The 20,109-nt window shown below is 36.6% G+C and overlaps 1 non-coding gene across 1 annotated transcript; it reads right to left on the reverse strand.

Annotated features, from left to right (window-relative positions):
• Positions 1–8,678: 8,678 nt before the first annotated feature.
• On the reverse strand, positions 8,679–8,754 carry TRNAG-GCC (transfer RNA glycine (anticodon GCC)). The gene has a single exon. It is a non-coding gene; the product is annotated as a tRNA-Gly (tRNA).
• Positions 8,755–20,109: the final 11,355 nt, after the last annotated feature.

Here is a 20,109-nt window from a genome sequence, read left to right on the forward strand (position 1 = left end):
AGACCAACCTCAAAACAAAAGATACACATAGACTGAAAGTAAAGGGATGGAAAAAATTATTTTATGCAAATAGAAATGAAAAAAAAGCTGGGGTAGCAATACCTACATCTGACAAAATAGACTTTAAAACAAAAGCTATAATAAGACATAAAGAAGGTCACTACATAATGATAAAAGGAGCAACCCAACAGGATGATATAACCATTATCAATATCTATGCACCTAATATAGGAGCATCTAAATATATAAAGAAGATTTTGATGGACATACAGGGTGTGATTGACAGCAATACTATAATATGAGGGGATTTCAATACCCCAATAACATCAATGGATAGATCCTCAAGAAAGAAAATTAACAAAGAAACAGCAGCCTTAAAGGACACACTAGATCAACTGGATTTAACAGACATCTTCAGAACCTTTCACCCTAAATCAGCAGAATATACATTCTTTTCAAGTGCTCAATAGTAGGACACAAAACTAGTCTTAATAAATTTAAGAAGATTGAAATCATATCAAACATCTTCTTGGATCACAATGGCATGAAACTAGAAATCAACTACAATAGAAAAATTGAAACACATTCAAACACTTGGAAACTAAATAGCATGTTACTAAATAACAAAAAGGTTAACAATGAGATCAAGAAAGAAATAAAAAATTTTCTTGAAACAAATAAAAATGAACATAAAACAACTCAAAATTGATGGGACACAGCAAAAACAGTCCTGAGAGGGAAATTCATAGCATTACAGGCATACCTTAATAAGCAAGAAGAAGCTAAAATAAACAACTTAACCCTGCATCTAATAGAACTAGAAAAAGAATAACAAGTAAGCCCAAGAGGAAGTAGAAGGAAGGAAATAATAAAGATCAAGGCAGAAATAAATGATATAGAGGCTAAAAAACAATACAGAAGATCAATGAAACAAAGAGCTGGTTCTTTGAAAAGATAAACAAGATTGATGAACCTTTAACCAGACTCACCAAGAAAAAAAGAGAGAGGACTCAAATAAATAAAATTAGAAATGAGAGAGGAGAAGTAACAACTGACACAGCAGAAATACAAAGAATTATAAGAAAATACTATGGAGAATTGCATGCCAAAAAATTAAGCAACATAAGTGAAATGGACAAATTCCTTGAAACATATAATCTTTCAAAAATCAATCTAAAAGAATCAGAAAACCTAAGCAGACCAATTATAACAAATGACATAGAAACAGTTACCAATAAACTCCATCAACAAACAAGTATTGACAAGGATGTGGAGGAAAGGAAACCCTTGTGCACTGTTGGTGGGAATGCAGATTAGTTCAACCACTATGGAAACAGTATGAAGGTTCCTCAAAAAATTAAAAATAAAATTTATTTATCATCCAGTGATTTTACTTCTGGGTATACACCCAAGAAAACCAAAACACTAATTCAAACAATATATGCACCCCTATGTTTACTGCAGCATTATCTACAATAGCCAAGATATAGAATCAACCCATGTTCATCAATAGACAGGTGGATTAAGAGATGGTACACATATACAATGGAATAAACTGAGCCATAAAAAAAAATGAAATCTTACATTTACAACAATATGGGTCAGCTTAAAATATATTATGGTAAGTAAAATAAGTCAGATAGAAAAAAGAAAAAACTCTCCCAACAAACAAAAGCCCTGGGTCAGATGGCTTCACAGGTGAATTCTACCAAATATTCAAAGAAGAACTACCTCCTATCCATAAGTTTCTTCCTTATGATGCTTTAGGATGCATTCCAGTATAGAAAACAGAAAATAAACAAGTAAATCTATAATAACATATTAGGTAATAATAAATGTAATGAGAAAAAATAAAACACAACAAAATCTGATGGCATGGATACATGAGACAATGGGAAAAGAGGAGAGTGTGGTAAGCAGAGTAAAGGTGTTCCATAGAAATCCAAGTTTTAAACCTCAGGACCTGTAAATATGTCATGTTACATAACAAAGGTGAATTCACTTTGGACATGGTATTAAGGAGGCTAATAACCTCATTGCAAAATGCAGACCTTACCTTGGATTGTCTGTATTAGTCTGATGTCATCACAAGGGTCTTAATAATGAAAAAAGAATTTTGAAATATATATATTCAAGAGAGAGAGAGAGAGAGAGAGAGAGAGAGCAGTCTGACAGAGATCAGATGTTATTGACTTTGAAAATGGAGGAAGGGCCATGAAGAAACGCAGGCAGCCTCTAGAAGTAGTATGTGGCAAGGAAACATTCTCCCCTAGAGCCGCCAGAAAGGAATGCAGCACTGCAGACATGGATTTTAGCCAAATAAGGCCTCTGGTAGACATTTGACCTGCAGAATTGTATGATAATAAGTTAGCATTGTTTAAGCCACTAAGTGTGTGGTGGTATGTTAAAAAAGCAATAAGAAACTAACCCTGGGAGCAAGTGCTCCATCTTTGAATGACCACTGAATGATAAGCAATGGGAATATTACTAAATATAGAGAAAATTAAAAAAAAATAAGGACGGGAGCAGGGAGCTGTCTCATTTGTTATTCAGGGTAAGTATTCAGGAAAAGAAAATAAGTTCAATTTTGAAATTCTTAAGAGTAAAGCTACCAGTAAGGACAACCAGATGGGAATGTTTAGAATATAATTAGAAAGAAATGTAAAAAAAAAAAAAAATAGGAGAGTAGATTTGGGAGTTATATCTGCTTTTAATCAACTTGTATGTGGTAATGGAAGCCATAAGTGAGGAAAATATTGTCTAGGGAATGTTCGTAATAGTGTGAGAAGTAAGGAATTCCTAGGGCAGAGACCTTAAGAACACTCAGAGAGAAGTTGGACAGTTACCTGCAAAGAAGACACTATCTCTACCTAAATATATCTAAGTCCCTCTCAGATCTCACTCCTGAGTCCAGACTAATTTACAACAGCTTATGGAACATCTCCAGTTGAATATCACATAAACCTATCAAATTTGTTGTGTCCAAAATGTAATTAATCTTCTCCAAAAAAATCTTATTTTTACCTATAGATAACATCAGGAATTTAGTTGCACAAGGTAGACCCAGGAATTAACAATGATTTCCTTTCTCTCATTATTGTCTTCATAAAAATCCTTCATAAAATTGTGCCAATTTTACCTCCTATGCCTTTAAAAGTCCTCTATTTTTCCCTATCCCTACCGCCATTTCGAAGATCACTGTCATCTCTCAGCAAGACTGTAACATTAGCCTCCCACATACATTCTTGACCCTCCCCACCCCATTCCTCACACTGTTTTCAGCAAGCTACACTAAATGTAATACTACTCATGGCATTGCCCAGTGGAAAACCCTCCAGTGGTTTCTGGTACTATTCACAGGATAAAATATAAACCCTTAGCATGGCAAGAATTCCCTGAATTGTTTTACACTTGAACATGTTCACAGTCTTAACATCTCTTCTAAGCCACATGAAAAAATGTGTCTTTTCCTAAATATACTATCTGTTTTCTCAAATATTTCATACTTTGCACAACTGGTCCCTATACCTTTATAAAATTCCACCCTTCTGTACCTGGTTAGGTTAACCTGGTCCTCTAAGACTAAGCTCATATATTGCCTCTTTTTTTTACAGGAACAGAGAAATAGTCAGAGAGAGAGATAGATAGGGACAGACAGACAGGAATGGAGAGATGAGAAGCATCAATCATCAGTTTTTCATTGCGACACCTTAGTTGTTCATTGATTGCTTTCTCATATGTGCCTTGACTGCGGGCCTTCAGCAGACCGAGTAACCCCTTACTTGAGCCAGCGACCTTGGGTCCAAGCTGGTGAGATTTTGCTCAAACCAGATGAGCCCATGCTCAAGCTGGCAACCTCAGGGTCTCGAATCTGGGTCCTCTGTATCCCAGTCCAACACTCTATCCACTGCACCACCTCCTGGTCAGGCTATATTGCCTCTTTTAGAAATCTTTTCCTGACATCTCCAAAGTTTATATAGGAGTTCCTCCAATATGAACCCTTATGCAGAAACAAGACTCACTAACAGTATTTGAAGTATGTTACAGAATTGATTAAAGACTGAGAAAGCAGGCTTATAGAAAGAAAACAGGGGTGCTCTGGAGTCTGCTACAGAATCTCCTAACACTGATTAGGATGCCACCACTGGAACAAATTTACACAAAGATTACTTTTTATCCTTTTGACATTCTTTCATGATTCAAAGTCCCAGGAGAGAATCTGAGAATCTAAGAGTCACATGATAACCACTTATCTAGAGAAAGCCATATGGATATACATTCTTACCATCACTATATACATGGGGAGAAGGAAACACTGGGGAACAAAATTTTTGTTACATCCACAAAAGCACTTGTTCTTACCTAATTTGAGTGTGTTGATCTCATATCTGACATTAGTTTTTCTCTGTAAGCTACAGGTTTTTTTGCAATTCAAGATTTTATGTTTTCATCTTATTGTACAATTTTCAACATTTAGTTTAACATAACAAAGTAGAATGTCTTCTTGGGCATCATTTTTGTGAAAATATAATAATTTATATAATGCAGTAAATACACTAATACACTAAAAGATATGATTGCATCAGAATTTGTCTACAATTTCAGAATAGAACATATTAAAACACTTATTTTAATCATAAAATTCCCGCAAAACTTATTTAAATTCTATCAGGCAAAAATTTGCATTTGTAGCACTTCCGTTCGTGCACTTGTTGAGGATAATCTTGTTTGATGCTCCAGCAGTAGTCTGCTTATCACTAACAGCTCCAAGATTTTCAGGAAACTTATCAAGGTGACTGTTCAGGAAGTGAATCTTAATTCTGTTACATCCAATGTTGCGGAAAGCCAACAGCATCCTTTGAACCAGAAGTTCATAGTTTTGGGCTTTTTTGTTGCCAAGGAAGTTCTTTGTAACTGCCACAAAAGACTGCCATGCTGCTTTCTCCTCCTTATTCATCTTCCTGGAAAATTCTTCATCACATATGAGGGTTTGAATTTGAGGTCCATCGAATACACCTGCTTTTATCTTCTCGAAAGACAAGGCAGGAAAAGCAGAAATAATATGGTGAAAGCATTCACTTTCTTCTTTCAAAGCCTGAACAAACTGCTTCATTAAGCCAAGTTTGATGGGAAGTGGGTGAAAAATGATCCTGTCTCGATTAACTACAGGTTTCATTCACAATATTTTGTATCCCTAATTCCAGAGCTTCATGTTTCAGCCACTCCTTCTGTGTCCAGTGTTTCTCCCAAGCTCAGCTGTCTCACAAACTCAGAATGCAAGCATACTTCATGAAATCTCTCTGTTGTGCTAGCAGGAAATTTACCATTTTAAGATCCACACAAATGATCCAGTTATGCTCCTCATACTTCAGAAAGTCAAGGACAATTTTTATATCATTATAATCTTCTTGCAGATGAGTTGAATAACCAATTGGAACCGCTGCATAAACATTAACGTTGTGTAGGAGAACACATTTCAGACTCCGTTTAGAGCTGTCAAGAAATAGCTGCCATTCTGTTGGACTGTAAATGGTAACACCTAGCTGGCTGAGAAGACTACTGATATCATGACAGTAAACAAAGTGTTTATCTTCGGAAAAAAAGTCCACAAAAATTTGTTCATGCTTCCTGAAATGGGATACTTAACTGACCAGTGAAGTACATTCTTTTCTTGAAGCCTGAAGGCTAATAACTCAGCTGCTTTCTTTGATAGGCCCAAATCTCTTACTAAGTCATTCAATTTGGGTTGGCTAAACTGCTGAGGGGTTAATGACTGCTTGGCATCAGAAGAAGACCCTTCAGATTCTACAACCATTTCCTCATGCATGTTATCAAAATACACATGATCACCATGTTCACTTTCTTTGTCCTCAGAAGAAATAAAACCATTGAAAACTGGAACTGGGAGTGTCTTAGAGTGTAGGATAGGTCATATTGCTGAAGGAATATTAGGATATGATTTCATTTGCCGTTTTTTCTTGCCGATGCCCTTCGTATGGATCAGACAGAAATAACAGTCACTGCTGTGGTTCTTAGGTTCACGCCAAACCATGGGAATACCAAAAGGCATTCCTTTGCGTTTTCCTTTTGTCCAGTCATGAAACATTTCCTCACAATTATGACAACAATATGAGGAGCCCAATTCTTATCTTGATCACCAAGAGGAACTTGAAAGTAGGCAATATATACACATGTCACAAATGATGAAATATTGCACCTTTGACATTGAAGTGTGTAACAGCCACATATATAACAGAAGGTGTCAGGACTATTCTTATATTTATACCTATTCAAAGAAGACATGATTCAATCTCAAAACAAAATAAGAGGGTGTTTTTTATCAGATAATTATTTTTTACATTTAAAAACAGCTAGAATTATGTAAAAGTGATGTTTGTAAAATATTAATTGCCTTGTGGTTATGTTCAATCCAAGAGTCATTGCCCTTTAACTCCAATTTAAAAACCAATGCATGTCATTAACTGTAACAGAAAGAAATTAAAATTGCATAAACACTAGAGCATGCACCAGAAAATGGATTTCAGATTTGGCATCAGCAATGCAGAAATATATAGAAACAGTTCTAAAACCTCACACAACAGAAAATGAAGAAAAATTTGTTCCCCAGTGATAATTCACCATAGTGAATCAAGGTGTAGCCACCAAAAAAGGGAGAGTTCAAAACAATAAATATCTATTATAACCTAGAAGCATGTGTAAGAGTCACTGGATTTGTGCTGCCAGAAATATGCTATTTTTCCTAAAAATATAGTAACACACTGGAGAAAATCAGGGTAGCCTTGGAGATATCTTATCCTCAAAGAACATTGATATTTTATTATAACAATGCCCTAATAAGTCAGCCCTTTATTAAAATGTGTTGCTGGCTAAGATCAGAACCTTTTTTTTTTTCCTACATGGAACATGGAAAGCTCAAAAAGGCATTTTGTGCTAAAAGAAGTGATATTCTTTTTTTTTTTTTTTTTGTATTTTTCTGAAGTTGGAAACGAGGAGGCAGACAGACTCCTGCATATGCCCAACCAAGATCCACCCGGCACACCCACCAGGGGGCGATGCTCTGCCCATCTGGGGCATCGCTCTGTTGCAACCAGAGCCATTCTAGCACCTGAGGCAAAGGCCACAGAGCCATCCTCAGCACCCGGGCCAACTTTTCTCCAATGGAGCCTTGGCTGCAGGAGGGGAAGAGAGAGACAGCGAGGAAGGAGAGGGGAAGGGGTGAAGAAGCAGATGGGCGCTTCTCCTGTGTGCCCTGGCCGGGAATCAAACCCGGGACTCCTGCATGCCAGGCTGACGCTCTACCACTGAGCCAACTGGCCAGGGCCATTATATTCTTTTTTAAAGTGTTATTATTGTGGGTGAAAAGATTTCTAGGTTAAATTAACATATTACTTATAGTCCTGGTCTCATGAGAATAAGTAAAGGGCTACACTTCTTTTCCTGAGATGTAATGAGCATCTTTCTGTTACCTCTTGTTGTTCTTAGAAGCCTAAGAGAAGTCACATGGCACAGTCTGCTATAGCACAGAGAGATTTTCTTTCAGCCAATATCAGCTTCATTTCCCCTCAGCTCCTGTTCCTGCTACTCTCCACATGCCATAGGTATTTAGTTTTATTTTTTTTATTAGAACCTGAGTTCTCCATTTACTAAAAGAATAAAGCACTAAAGATACATGTTGGCCAGCAGAAAATTATGAGACATGTCCATAAAACAGTAGACTGGTCCCAGATAGGCCTCCTCTCAGGGGAATCTCTTGAAAAGAGCATTTGAAAGCTTTAGTGAGAGGCACACTCCTAAATAAGTGTCAAAGTCTTAAACCTAAACACTGGGATACAGAACAGCCTTGTGTTTCAAAAACTGGAAACTGAGTGTCTGAATAACACATAGAATGCCCTCTGAGTCTTTATTCTTCTGCCACCAAGTTCATTGACTTTTATTTTTTTACTTTCACCTATTGACAGACATTAACAGAAGCAGATTTAGATATAGGTGGATATTCCATTAATGAAAGGTGCTTTAAAAAATAAAGTGGCATCAATTTCTGGAAGAAAAGCTATTTGAGAAAGCCAGTATTCTCATCCTGGTTTCTCTAACTGGCACTATTACTTGAGCAAAATATTTCACTTTTCTGTGTTTCTAGTTTCTCTCCTGTACATTGTAGTATTTGTTGTGAAAGATCAATAAGGTAATTCATATAAAAGTAATTTGAAAAATAAAAGATAGAAGCAATTATAACCATGCTAGAATAGATAAGTGCATTGAAAAATTCAATATTTGACTCCAAAATTAAAACTTCCTTCTGACAATAATGCTTTCTTTCTTTTTTTTTTTTTTTTTTTTTTTTTTTTTTTTTTTTTTTGTATTTTTCTGAAGCTGGAAACAAGGAGAGACAGTCAGACAGACTCCCGCATGCACCCGACCGGGATCCACCCGGCACACCCACCAGGGGCGATGCTCTTCCCACCAGGGAACGATGTTCTGCCCCTCCGGGGCGTCGCTCTGCTGCGACCAGAGCCACTCTAGCGCCTGGGGCAGAGGCCAAGGAGCCATCCCCAGCGCCCGGGCCATCTTTGCTCCAATGGAGCCTTGGCTGCGGGAGGGGAAGAGAGAGACAGAGAGGAAAGAGGGGGTTGGAGAAGCAAATGGGCGCTTCTCCTATGTGCCCTGGCCGGGAATCGAACCCGGGTCCCCTGCACGGCAGGCCGACGCTCTACCACTGAGCCAACCAGCCAGGGCCAATAATGCTACTTTCAATGCAGAAACTAGAGAAGAGCTCTGCTTCTCTCCACTCTTGAAGGCGCAGTCACTGACCAGTTGGACCACACAAACCACGCTCCCTAGTTTTGTGGTCTATCTACTGATAACTAAAAAGTGACTTTTTGATCAATGGATGTTTTTATTTATTATTTTTCCTAAAAATAGGAAAACTAAAATTTTGAAATATTCACTGAACTGGATTACAACATCTACTATATTTCATTTCTATCATTGTTTAGTAACTGAAACACTAACTATTGAAAGAAAATTGGACGTGTTATGAGCCGAGTTAAATAAATACAAATGTTGACTGTTCATGAACACATATATGTTCCATCTAAAAAATATTTTTAACTGATTCTGGAAGCACTTTTTGAAGTTCAATAAATGTTTTGGAAATCAGTGGGAAGTCCACAAATGGCAGTAGTATTTAGATCATCTCAATGGAAATGGTCTCATTAACATGTCAGCTGCTAAAAATGTATGAGCCCCGCCATGTCCTTTGCCTGCCTCAAGGAAAGAAACCCTACTTGCACAGTTCTGCTTTAAAAAAAATAATTATTGTTTAAATTGTTAACAGTTGCTCTAGTGGTGGCCCATGGCAAGAAATTCAAATCCCTCTTCCTCCCTCCTATATAAGCATTTCCAAACCCTTCAGCTAGCTCTTATACTGCCAAATGAGAAACAACATTTCTAATGGCATTTTAAACTATTTAACCAGCTTTAATGATAGACACATTCCTTAGTGCAGTCAGAGTTTTAAATCTAAACTTCAGAATGTAAAAGCACCACATCCTTCTGCAAAATGATTGCAGAAGTCCCAAAAGTAATGAACAATATCAGTAATAATATCAGAATAGATTTCTGGTAACAGGATCACATGGTAACAACTAAACAAACTTTTAGATTAGCTGCTCTGTAAGAATGAACTTAATTAAATGCAAACTTTTCAAATAATTTTGTCCTTTAAAGTGGGTGACTTCAAAGATGGATTTCATTTATATATTTGGTGACTTAAAACACTAGCACTGTTAGGAGAATATTATATAAAACCTGCCTTAAATAAAGGGAATTTCAACACATAGAGCTCAGACCAGAATTATAATTCATAAAAATATTCTCAAAAACGGTGACTGAATGGAACATTGAAACCTGCATTATTATCACTCCAATTTAAGTCATTAGAACTTTTCACTTAGCACCTACATTATTTATTTTGAGCCATTAGCTAAGCTCACCATCTAGAAACATACAATCTATATTAACAAGAATAGCACAAATTGGAAAAAAAAGAATAATTTATTTACACTTTAAGATTAAAATGCCAAGAAAGTTCTTCCCATTTCCCAGTTTTGCTAAATAATAAATGCCACTGGTTAACATTTCAAAATACTGTATAAAATTGCTTTTTTCTTTTTCTTGGAAAAATCTACTTCATACATCTGAAACTTTCTGACAAGTCCTATAAAAGCAATTAGTGGCGTTTTTCTTAGTTGGAATGTGAGGTTTCATAGCAAGTTTTCAAGGCTCCTGCTCCTACCTTTTTCTAATGTTTCAAATCCAAACGGCAAGAGGCCAGATGGCACAGAGCTGATCAATGCAGAAAACAGGAGCCTACCAACATCTAGACACCAGCTCTACCACATCTGCTCTTGGCACTAAAAAATTAAAAGAAAGAGAAAGAGGAAACATAACTCTTAGTGATGTTGAGTTAAGACAGACTTTTTAGGTATTGCACCAAAAGCAAGATCCATAAAAGAATAAATTGGTAAATTGGACTTCATTGAAATTAAAAGCCTGATTCTTTATAAACACTATTTTAAGAGAGTGAAAAGGCAAGCCATATACCAAGAAAAATATTTGCAAATCATAAAATTGATGGAGTTGCTTGAAGAATATATAAAGAACTCTCAAAATTCAAATAATAATAAAAAAAATTGTTGCTTGCTCTGATTGGCTAATTTCATTTAGCATAATGCTCTCCAGGTCCATCCATGCTGTCATAAAGGGTAGGATTTCCTTCTTTTCTATGGCCGAGTAGTATTCTATTGTCTAAATGTACCACAGTTTTTTATCCACTCATCTACAGATGGACCCTTGGGCTGCTTCCAGATCTTGGCTATTGTAAATAACGCTGCAATAAACATAGAGGTGCATATGTTCTTTTGAATCAGTGTTCCATATTTCTTTGGATATATTACCAGACATGGAATCTAATCACTACATCATAAGGCCAGTCAGAGAAAGATAAGTACCATGCTATTTCACACATAGGTAGAATCTAATCAATAAAATTAACAAACAAAATAGAAACTAACGTATAGATAGAAAACAGAGTGTCAGCTATCAGAAGAGAGGGGTGTTGTAGAGCTGGGTAAAAAAGGTGAAGGGATTGAGAAAAAAAAACTAATAGATATAAAAACAGCGTTGTGACCACTAGAAGGAAAGTGGAGGGTAGAATGATAGAAGAGAATTTAGAGGAAATAAATGGTGATGGAAGAAGACTAGACTCAGGGTGACAAACACACAATACAATATACAGATAATGGATTATAGCATTATACAACTAAAATTTATATAATTTTATTAACCAATGTCACTCTAATAAATTCAATTGAAAAAATAATTCAATAGGCCAAACATATGAATACATACTGCAACAGAAATGTCAGGAATATTGCAAATAAACAGATGAAAAGATTTTCAAGATCATTAGTTATTAAGAAAACACAAGTCAAAACCACAATGAGATACCATTGTACATCTATTGAAATGAATAAAATTTAAAATAGTAACCTTATAAAATGTCTTCAAGAATGTGGAAGGCCTGGTCTGTGGTGGCACAGTGGATAAAGCATTGACCTGGAATGCTGAGGTCACCAGTTCAAAGCCCTGGGTGCCCTGGGCTTACCCAGTCAGGGCACATATGACAATCAATCAATGAGTAACTAAAGTGAAATAACTATGAATTGGTATTTCTTGTCCTCACCCCCTTTCTCCACTGTAGAATCAATAAATAAAATTTAAAAAAATAATAATGTGGAAAAACTGGAACTCTTAGGTACTGCTTATGGAAACATAAGGGTGCAACCACTCTGGAAGACAGTGTGGAAGTTTCATTTTTGTAATTAAAATTTATTGAGGTGACACTGGTTAACATGATTATACAGGTTTCAGGTTCTCAGTCTACAACAGTTCTTTTTTTTTTTTTTTTCCTTTTTCATTTTTCTGAAGCTGGAAACGGGGAGGCAGTCAGACAGACTCCCGCATGCACCCAACCAGGATCCACCCGGCATGCCCACCAGGGGGCGATGCTCTGCCCCTCTGGGGCATCGCTCTGTTGCATCCAGAGCCATTCCAGTGCCTGAGGCAGAGGCCACAGAGCCATCCCCAGCGCCCCAGCCATCTTTGCTCCAATGGAGCCTCAGCTGAAGGAGGGGAAGAGAGAGACAGAGAGGAAGGAGAGGGGGAGGGGTGGAGAAGCAGATGGGTGCTTCTTCTGTGTGCCCTGGCCAGGAATCGAACCGGGACTCCTGCACGCCAGGCCGACGCTCTACCGCTGAGCCAACTGGCCAGGGCCTACAACAGTTCTTTGTACTGTGTGTTCACTCCTCTCAGTTAAGTCTGCCTTCATCACCATTTATTCCATTATACCGTTCTCCATCTCCTCCCAACTCCCACTTCTTCCCTCTGCAATCACTACACAGTTGTCTGTGTCCATGAGGTTATTTTGTTGTTGTTGTTGTTTTATGCTCTATCCCTCCACTTTCTTCACCCAACCTCCCCCAATAGCTGTCAGCCTGTTCTCCATGTATTAATCTGTTTTTATTTTCCTTGTATTTTTATTTTGTTCATTAGATTCCACATATGAGTGAAATTATATGGTACTTGTCTTTCTCTGACTTGCTTATTTCACTTAGCATAATGATCTCCAGGTCCAACCATGCTGTTGCAAAAGGTAAGATAAGATGTCCTTCTTTTTTTTTTATGGCCATGTAGCATTCCATTGTGTAAGTGTAACACAGCTTTTTTATCCACTCATCTACTGGTGGGCACTTCAGCTGCTTCCAGATCTTGGCTATTGTAAACAATGCTGCAATGAACATCGGGGAGCATATATTTTTTTGAGTTAGTGTTTTGGGATTCTTAGGAGATATTCCCAGATGTGAGATCACTGGGTCAAAAGGCATTTCCATTTAAAAATATTTAAGATAATTCCATACTGCTTTCCACAGTATAGAATTTTCTTAAAATTAACTTACATCTACCATGTGATTCAGCCATTCTATTCTTATATATGTACATAAGAGAAATTATAGCATCTGTCTACATGAAACTTCTACATGAATGTTTATCCAGATTTTTTACAGCTAAAAAATTGAAAACAATCCAAAGACCATCAACATGCGAATGGATGAACAAATGGCTCTTCTGCATATTATAGATTAGCATCCTGCAATACAAAATAACAAATTATCAATACGTGACAATGTTGATGAATCTCAAAATAAGTATAAAGAGTTAAAGAAATTAAACAAAAAAAGTACCTAATATATGATTATATTTATATAAATGCTAGTAAATACTCAGTAATCTATATGTAACCAAAAGCAGATCACTGAGAGAAAAAGAGATTGGGGTGGGGAGGAACAGGAGGATCAGGAAAGAACTACAAAGGAATATAAGAAAATTCTTGAGATGTGGAATATGTTAATTACCTTAATTTTAGTGATAGTTTCACAGATATATATGTCTGTACAGAGTTGTACCTATTTGAAGACTATATAAGTTTTATATATGTCACTTGCATCTCAATAAAGTTGTGTTTTAAAAAAAGAAAAGAAAAAAGAAAGGAAAAGGCCCTCCAGGGGCGATGTTAGCTTATCGTGTAGGTGGAAATAAATCAAGTTATCTGCTCAAGACCCACATTGAACTTCCTTTTCCCCCTCATAGTATCTGCAAATTTATGAACTAATAAATAAAGTAAGCAGTCTTCATGGATAATATGTTTATACATGCAAAAGGCAGCCAATTAGGTTCTCTTCTTACTTGCCCAGAAGAACAATAATAATCAATGTTTGATGAATAGGAAAGCATACAGATTTGATTTGCAACATTTTTCTCCTCTGTAAAAGCAGGCTGGTAAAAGGTGCTTATACCCTGGAAAATGCTTATTTACCAGGCTTCACCAAAGGGCCAGATGCACATCTTTCTATTTCCCCATGACTTCTATACCAGTAGTGATCTGTTGTCTTGCAGTCTGATGGCTCTGTCCACAGAGCAGATGGAGCAGATTTTTTCCTGCTTCTAGCTAGATTTGATACTCACTAATAATAAAAAAAACATTACCTCCTTGCTGAGTATTCTTGTTCACATGTGCTCATTTGGCATTGTACCTGCTTACAAGATGTTCTACCAATACAGGTGCCAAGTCATAATGGTTCCATTCTTGAAGCCTAGGAGACCTCAGGGTAGTAATTAATTCTGCCCCCTATTTTAATGATGATGATGATGATATAACTTTAGACTCTTTTTCTGCAATATATTGATATTCTCAGGTAAATTCAGTTTAAGATATTTTGACAAAGACAGCAGTTTTGATATCTTCAGTCCATAGTGAAGATCAGCTTTTTCTCACTTCTCTTTGTCCCCTGAGGAAGGTATGAATGGCTCTATTAAAAGGCAAGGGCTGTTTGCCAGTTGGAATGGCTTCACATGCCCTGTAAAACTGCCCAACCTAGCTGGTGGGACAAAGAACCCAATCTCCATCCTGGAGTTGGGTTTCTGCCAGAACTCATACCACCTGAGAAGCAGCAGAGGAAAGCCAAGATGTCTGCAGAGTGTAGAGCTATTTCCTTGGCACCAGTGCAGTTCCATTTATACTGCTTAGTGCTGACCATGTAGCATATTTACCATATATGCAAATAGGCCATTCATGTGATTCCTGATAGACATGACAATAGATTTCATACTGACAGTTGACCTAGAGCTGAATCCTGCCTGTTACACCATGATTAATTCATGGTACTGACAGAGGAAAAGCAGCTCTGGTAAAAGCCTTAGGTTCAGGTTGAGAATCAGCCTACCAAGAGCTTTATGGCTATGATTCAATCAATGGACACTGAACCAAAATTTTGAATATCTTTAAACCTTTACTAACCTACATGAAATGGCAAGACAGCATCAGAACAAGCACCAAGCACCGACTCTTCCTAAAATGTCACCCTCTGTTGAGTTTTGGGTTGTTATTTTGTGATTTGAAGCCCCTTGAAAGGTTTAAAATATATAACCAACCTAGGTTCCCAGTATCCTTTGGGTTTTCAATGTAGAAACATACTCCAAGCAACACAATGCCAACAATGAGCAAATTTCCCAGCCAAGGGATTTAGAAAGAAACAATATGCCTTCAGAAATGCCATCAGTATAGTGTTACTCAACAAATGGGCATTTTCTTCCTATATTTTTTCCCTTTCCTGTGCTGACAGTATGACTTTGTTAAAAGTTTCTACTTAGCCTGAAGGTGAAAGGACTCTTAGAAACTTTCCAGACCAACTACCATGTCTCCAATCTAAAGTTTAGATACCAGTCCACACCTTAATATTTCAAAAAGCTGTCCAATATGGCTGATCTTAAAACTAAATTAAAATGTTGGATATTTAAATACTCTTTGTCTCCTGTGATTTTATTAATTAAATATTTGCTGAAATAAAACTTGCCAAGTATCTTAAAATATATTTAGTGTGTATGTTGAAAAAGCTCCAATTATTATGTTATTATTCTTTGAGGTACAAGATTAAAACATCACTTATTAGTCCATTTGTTAAGGAATTGGGAATTTTTCCTTGTAGCTAGAGGAAGGAAAAGCAATATTTGAAAGTAAAAACCAAGTAAAAATGTATGCACTTCACAAAGTATATTTCTCCAAACAATTCGCATTGAGTAATAATATCACACCATTAGAGCCACTTTTCTTCTTATTTATGCATTTCCTGATATATAAAAACATCTCTTTAGTTAGTTAGAAAGTACACATTGTCATAGTCTGAGTCCATTTTGACTGTTTATGGCAGGAAGGGGAGGCTGATATGGGTTATCATTTGTAATATGAAACACAGGTTCCCTACTATTAGTTTATTAAATATTTTTCACATCAACACAGTTTATAAGTGGTTATAAGTATCAATTGAGAGTAAATACACAGCACTTTTTTCTACTATAGTGCTATGTGATAAAGGGGTTCAGAACTGGTGTCCCCAAGATACACCACTTTGACAGGTGAATTATTTTGAGTTGAAGATAAGCAAGATCCTAATGAAAAACTTTTACCCCTTCTTTAAAGAATTTAAATTAAAGACCTTGCCTATAATAACATTTATCACCAGAAATAATTATTATGACTTATCTATAAAACAAGGAAATTTTTTAATTACTGAACATCTGCTCTTCTTATCAGTATACCTCATTTTAACTTTCTCTCTCTGAACCTCCCATCTATGTGGAGTCTCTGAGTCACTCATGTATATGGCATTCCCATACATACATAGGTAATTGAATTTGGTTATTTTCTCTTATTACTCTATTTATGTCCATTTAATGGTTAAACCACACAGAGGAACCTAGAAGGGTAGAATAAAATATCTTCCTCCCCCACAGTTATACTCACTTTAGTGAATGCATTGGCATGGGCTGGAATGCATGAAGGAAACAAAAGGCCATGAATCCTCACATGAAAACAGGGACCAGGAACTTGATGAAGACGTAAGTTTATTTTCTGTTGTCTTAGTTCATGCAAGCTGCTATAACAAAGTACCATAGACTAGGAAGCTTATAAAATACAAATACTTATTTCTCACAGTCCTGGAGGCTAAAAAATCTAAAATCAAGGTGCCAGTTGATCTGGTGTCTGATGAGGTGTCTTCCCAGCTTCTTGATTCAAAATGGCCATATTTTTGCTGTGTTTTCACATGGCAGAGGGTCCCAGGTGCTATATGGGGTCTCTCTTATAAGAACACTAATCTGATTCATGAGGGCTCCACTCCCATAACCTAAGCATCTCTTAAAGTTCTCACCTCCTAATATCATCACATCAGGCAATAACATAATTTTTGAAAGGATACAAACATTCACACTATAACATCTGTGGTAATAACTTTGCTCTCTGTTTCTTAATTTCTTTTTTGTCATTATTTGAGACCTGAAGGCCTTCATTATATATCTTCATCAAAAAATAAGAGTCATGCCTGGCCAGTAGTGGTGCAGTGAATACAGCCTTGATCTGGGACACTGAGGTTCCAGGTTTGAAACCCGAAGGTCATTGGCTTGAGTGCAGGCTCATCTGGCTTGAGTGTAGGGTCACCAGCCTAAGTATGGAATCATAGACATGATCCCATGGTTGCTGGATTTAGCCCAAAGCTCTCTGACTTGAAGCCAAAGGGTCTGACTTGAGCCCAAGGTCACTGGCTCAGCTGGAGCCCCCTGGTCATAGCACATAGGAAACAATCAATGAACAACTAAAGTGCCGCAACTGTGAGTTGATACTTTTCATTTCTCTCCCTTCCTGTTTCTCTCTCTCTGTCTCTCTCTGTCTCTTTTTTCTAAAAAAGAATAAAGAAAGATAAAAAAAAATAAGTCACAATTCAGTTGATAATAATACCATCCGTTAATTAAATACCTATGTTGTATCAAATATTGTATTAACATTTTTCCTAAGTCCATATAACACATAATTCTCACAATGGTCCTCTAAGATAAGTGTTATTCCCTCATTTTACATGGATGAAATCTAAGCTCCAAAAAGGGAAAATTATTTACCAGCAGACATACAGTATTAGAAAGCAGAGCACAGCTCTAAGCACAGAGCTCCCTACCTGCAAAGCCAGTGATTATTGTGCTTTGAGTTATATTATTTTTTCTAGAAAAGTGATAAAGGCTGGCAAACTTTCCCTGAGAGTCAGCATGTTTCCTCCCTTACTGCCACCTCTTGCTTCAATGAAACAAGGAGCTCTCTTCCACCACTGACTCTGAATCCTAGTTATTTTAATATGATTATGTTTACCAACATAACAACAACAATAATACCCATGTATAATTAATCAAGATGTGTTTTCTTTTCTTGCCAGAAAAATGGCTCTGGAATTGAGACATAATTAGAAAGGAAGGACAGTTAGATGAAGATAAAGGGAATAACTTCAAAAGTTATTAGTACTATGAATGAAACATTTCTCAAGTGATTCAAGAGTTAAGGTTGCTTAAACTGAAGTGATAATATGTATTTCTTTGTCAGAAAGAAGGGGAGTCTGAATCTGTGGCAGGAAGAGATCTACAGAGGTTCACATACCTACAAAAATCAGTGAAGACTCTTAGAGCAGGATTCTCTCTATTCTCTCCACCTATTGTCTTCAGGCTAAGTTATAATAACGCATTAATGAAATTTTGTTATACAGTCATGTATCACTTAATGATGGGGATACATTGTGAGAAATGCAACATTAGGAGAGCTCATCATTGTGTAAATATCACAGAATTGCACTAACACACACCTGGCTGGTGTGCGTAATTCCTCTTAGGCTACAAACCTGTAGTAAATACTGAAGGCAACTGCAAAACAAAGATAAATATTTGTGTATCTTAACATATCTAAACATAGAAAAAGCTCAATAAAAATACAGTGCAAAGGATAAAAAATGGTTCACCAGTATAAGGTACTTACATAAATGGAGCCTGCAGGACCGAAAGTTGCTCTGGTGAGTCAGTGGCTAGGTAGTGAGTACATGTAAATGCCTAGGACAGTACTGTCTACTACTGTAGATTTTATCAACATTGTATGCTTAGGCTACACTAAATTTATAAAAACAACATCAGATTAAATGAAGTACAAAAGAAAATAATTCAATCAAGAAACATGGTATATAACGGTGGTCCCCAACCCCCGGGCCGCGGATCGGTACCGGTCCATGGGCCATTTGGTACCGGTCCACAGAAAAAGAATAAATAACTTACATTATTTCCGTCTTATTTATATTTAAGTCTGAATGATGTTTTATTTTTTAAAAAAATGACCAGATTTCCTCTGTTACATCCATCTAAACTAACTCTTGACGCTTGTCTCATAAGTTCGACAATTATATTTAAAAATACCACAGTTTTTGCCTGACCAGGCGGTGGCGCAGTGGATAGAGCATCCGACTGGGATGTGGAAGGACCCAGGTTCAAGACCCCGAAATCACCAGCTTGAGCGCGGGCTCATCTGGTTTGAGCAAGGCTCACCAGCTTGAGCCTAAGGTCTCTGGCTCAAGCAAGGGTTTACTTGGTCTGCTGAAGGCCCACGGTCAAGGCACATATGGGAAAGCAATCAATGAACAACTAAGGTGTCGCAGTGCACAACGAAAAACTGATGATTGATGCTTCTCATCTCTCCATTCCTGTCTGTCTGTCCCTATCTATCCCTCTCTCTCTGACTCTCTCTCTCTCTCTCTCTCTCTCTCTCTCTCTCTGTGTCTCTGTAAAATAATAATTAAAAAAAAACCACAGCTTTATGCCAGTCGCATAATTTTATTTTGTGCATTTATCTGTCCCACCGTAAAGGCTGGTCCGTGAAAATATTTTCTGACATTAAACCAGTCTGTGGCCCAAAAAATGTTGGGGACCACTGGTATATAGGTCTGCTGTCAGCATAGTAGGGAATGCTGTTATAAAGCAAACTATTTTTTTATAAGTAGAGAGGACTTTCTAAAGTAACAATAAATAGTATAACATAGTACATACCTAAATCATTAACATAGTCATTTATTATCATTATCAGTTATTATGCACTGTACATGATGTGTGTGCTATACTTTTATATGACTGACACCATAGGTTTGTTTACACCAGCATCACTACAAATATGTCTAATGCATTGTACCACAATATTACAATCTCTACAACATCACTAAGCAATAAAAATTTTTCAGCTCTATTGTAATTTTATAAGATCACTGTCATATATACAGTCTTCCATTGAGCAAAATGTCCTTAGGTGGTGCATGACTATACTTAAAAGTGTTATTTTTCAAGCCAGAGTAATTCATTCTTCCCTGTTAAAGGAAAACAATAATTGTGGAGCCTCTAATTTTATATTACTTATATTTAAACTTCTTGCATTTGGAAAAAATAAAAGTAATAAGATAAATCAATGCATTAGATACAGTTAAAACTATGAATATAATCATATTAAGTTATCAAATTAATTTAAAGTGATAGATACTGTCTTACTGAAAACAAAGTGTTATAAATGGTGAATGATATGCCCTCATCTGGTTCTAAATTCTAATTATTTCTGTATATTAAATTTAG

This window comes from Saccopteryx leptura, chromosome 5 (genome assembly GCF_036850995.1).
Source record: "Saccopteryx leptura isolate mSacLep1 chromosome 5, mSacLep1_pri_phased_curated, whole genome shotgun sequence".
In the NCBI taxonomy this organism is placed as follows: Eukaryota; Metazoa; Chordata; class Mammalia; order Chiroptera; family Emballonuridae; genus Saccopteryx; species Saccopteryx leptura.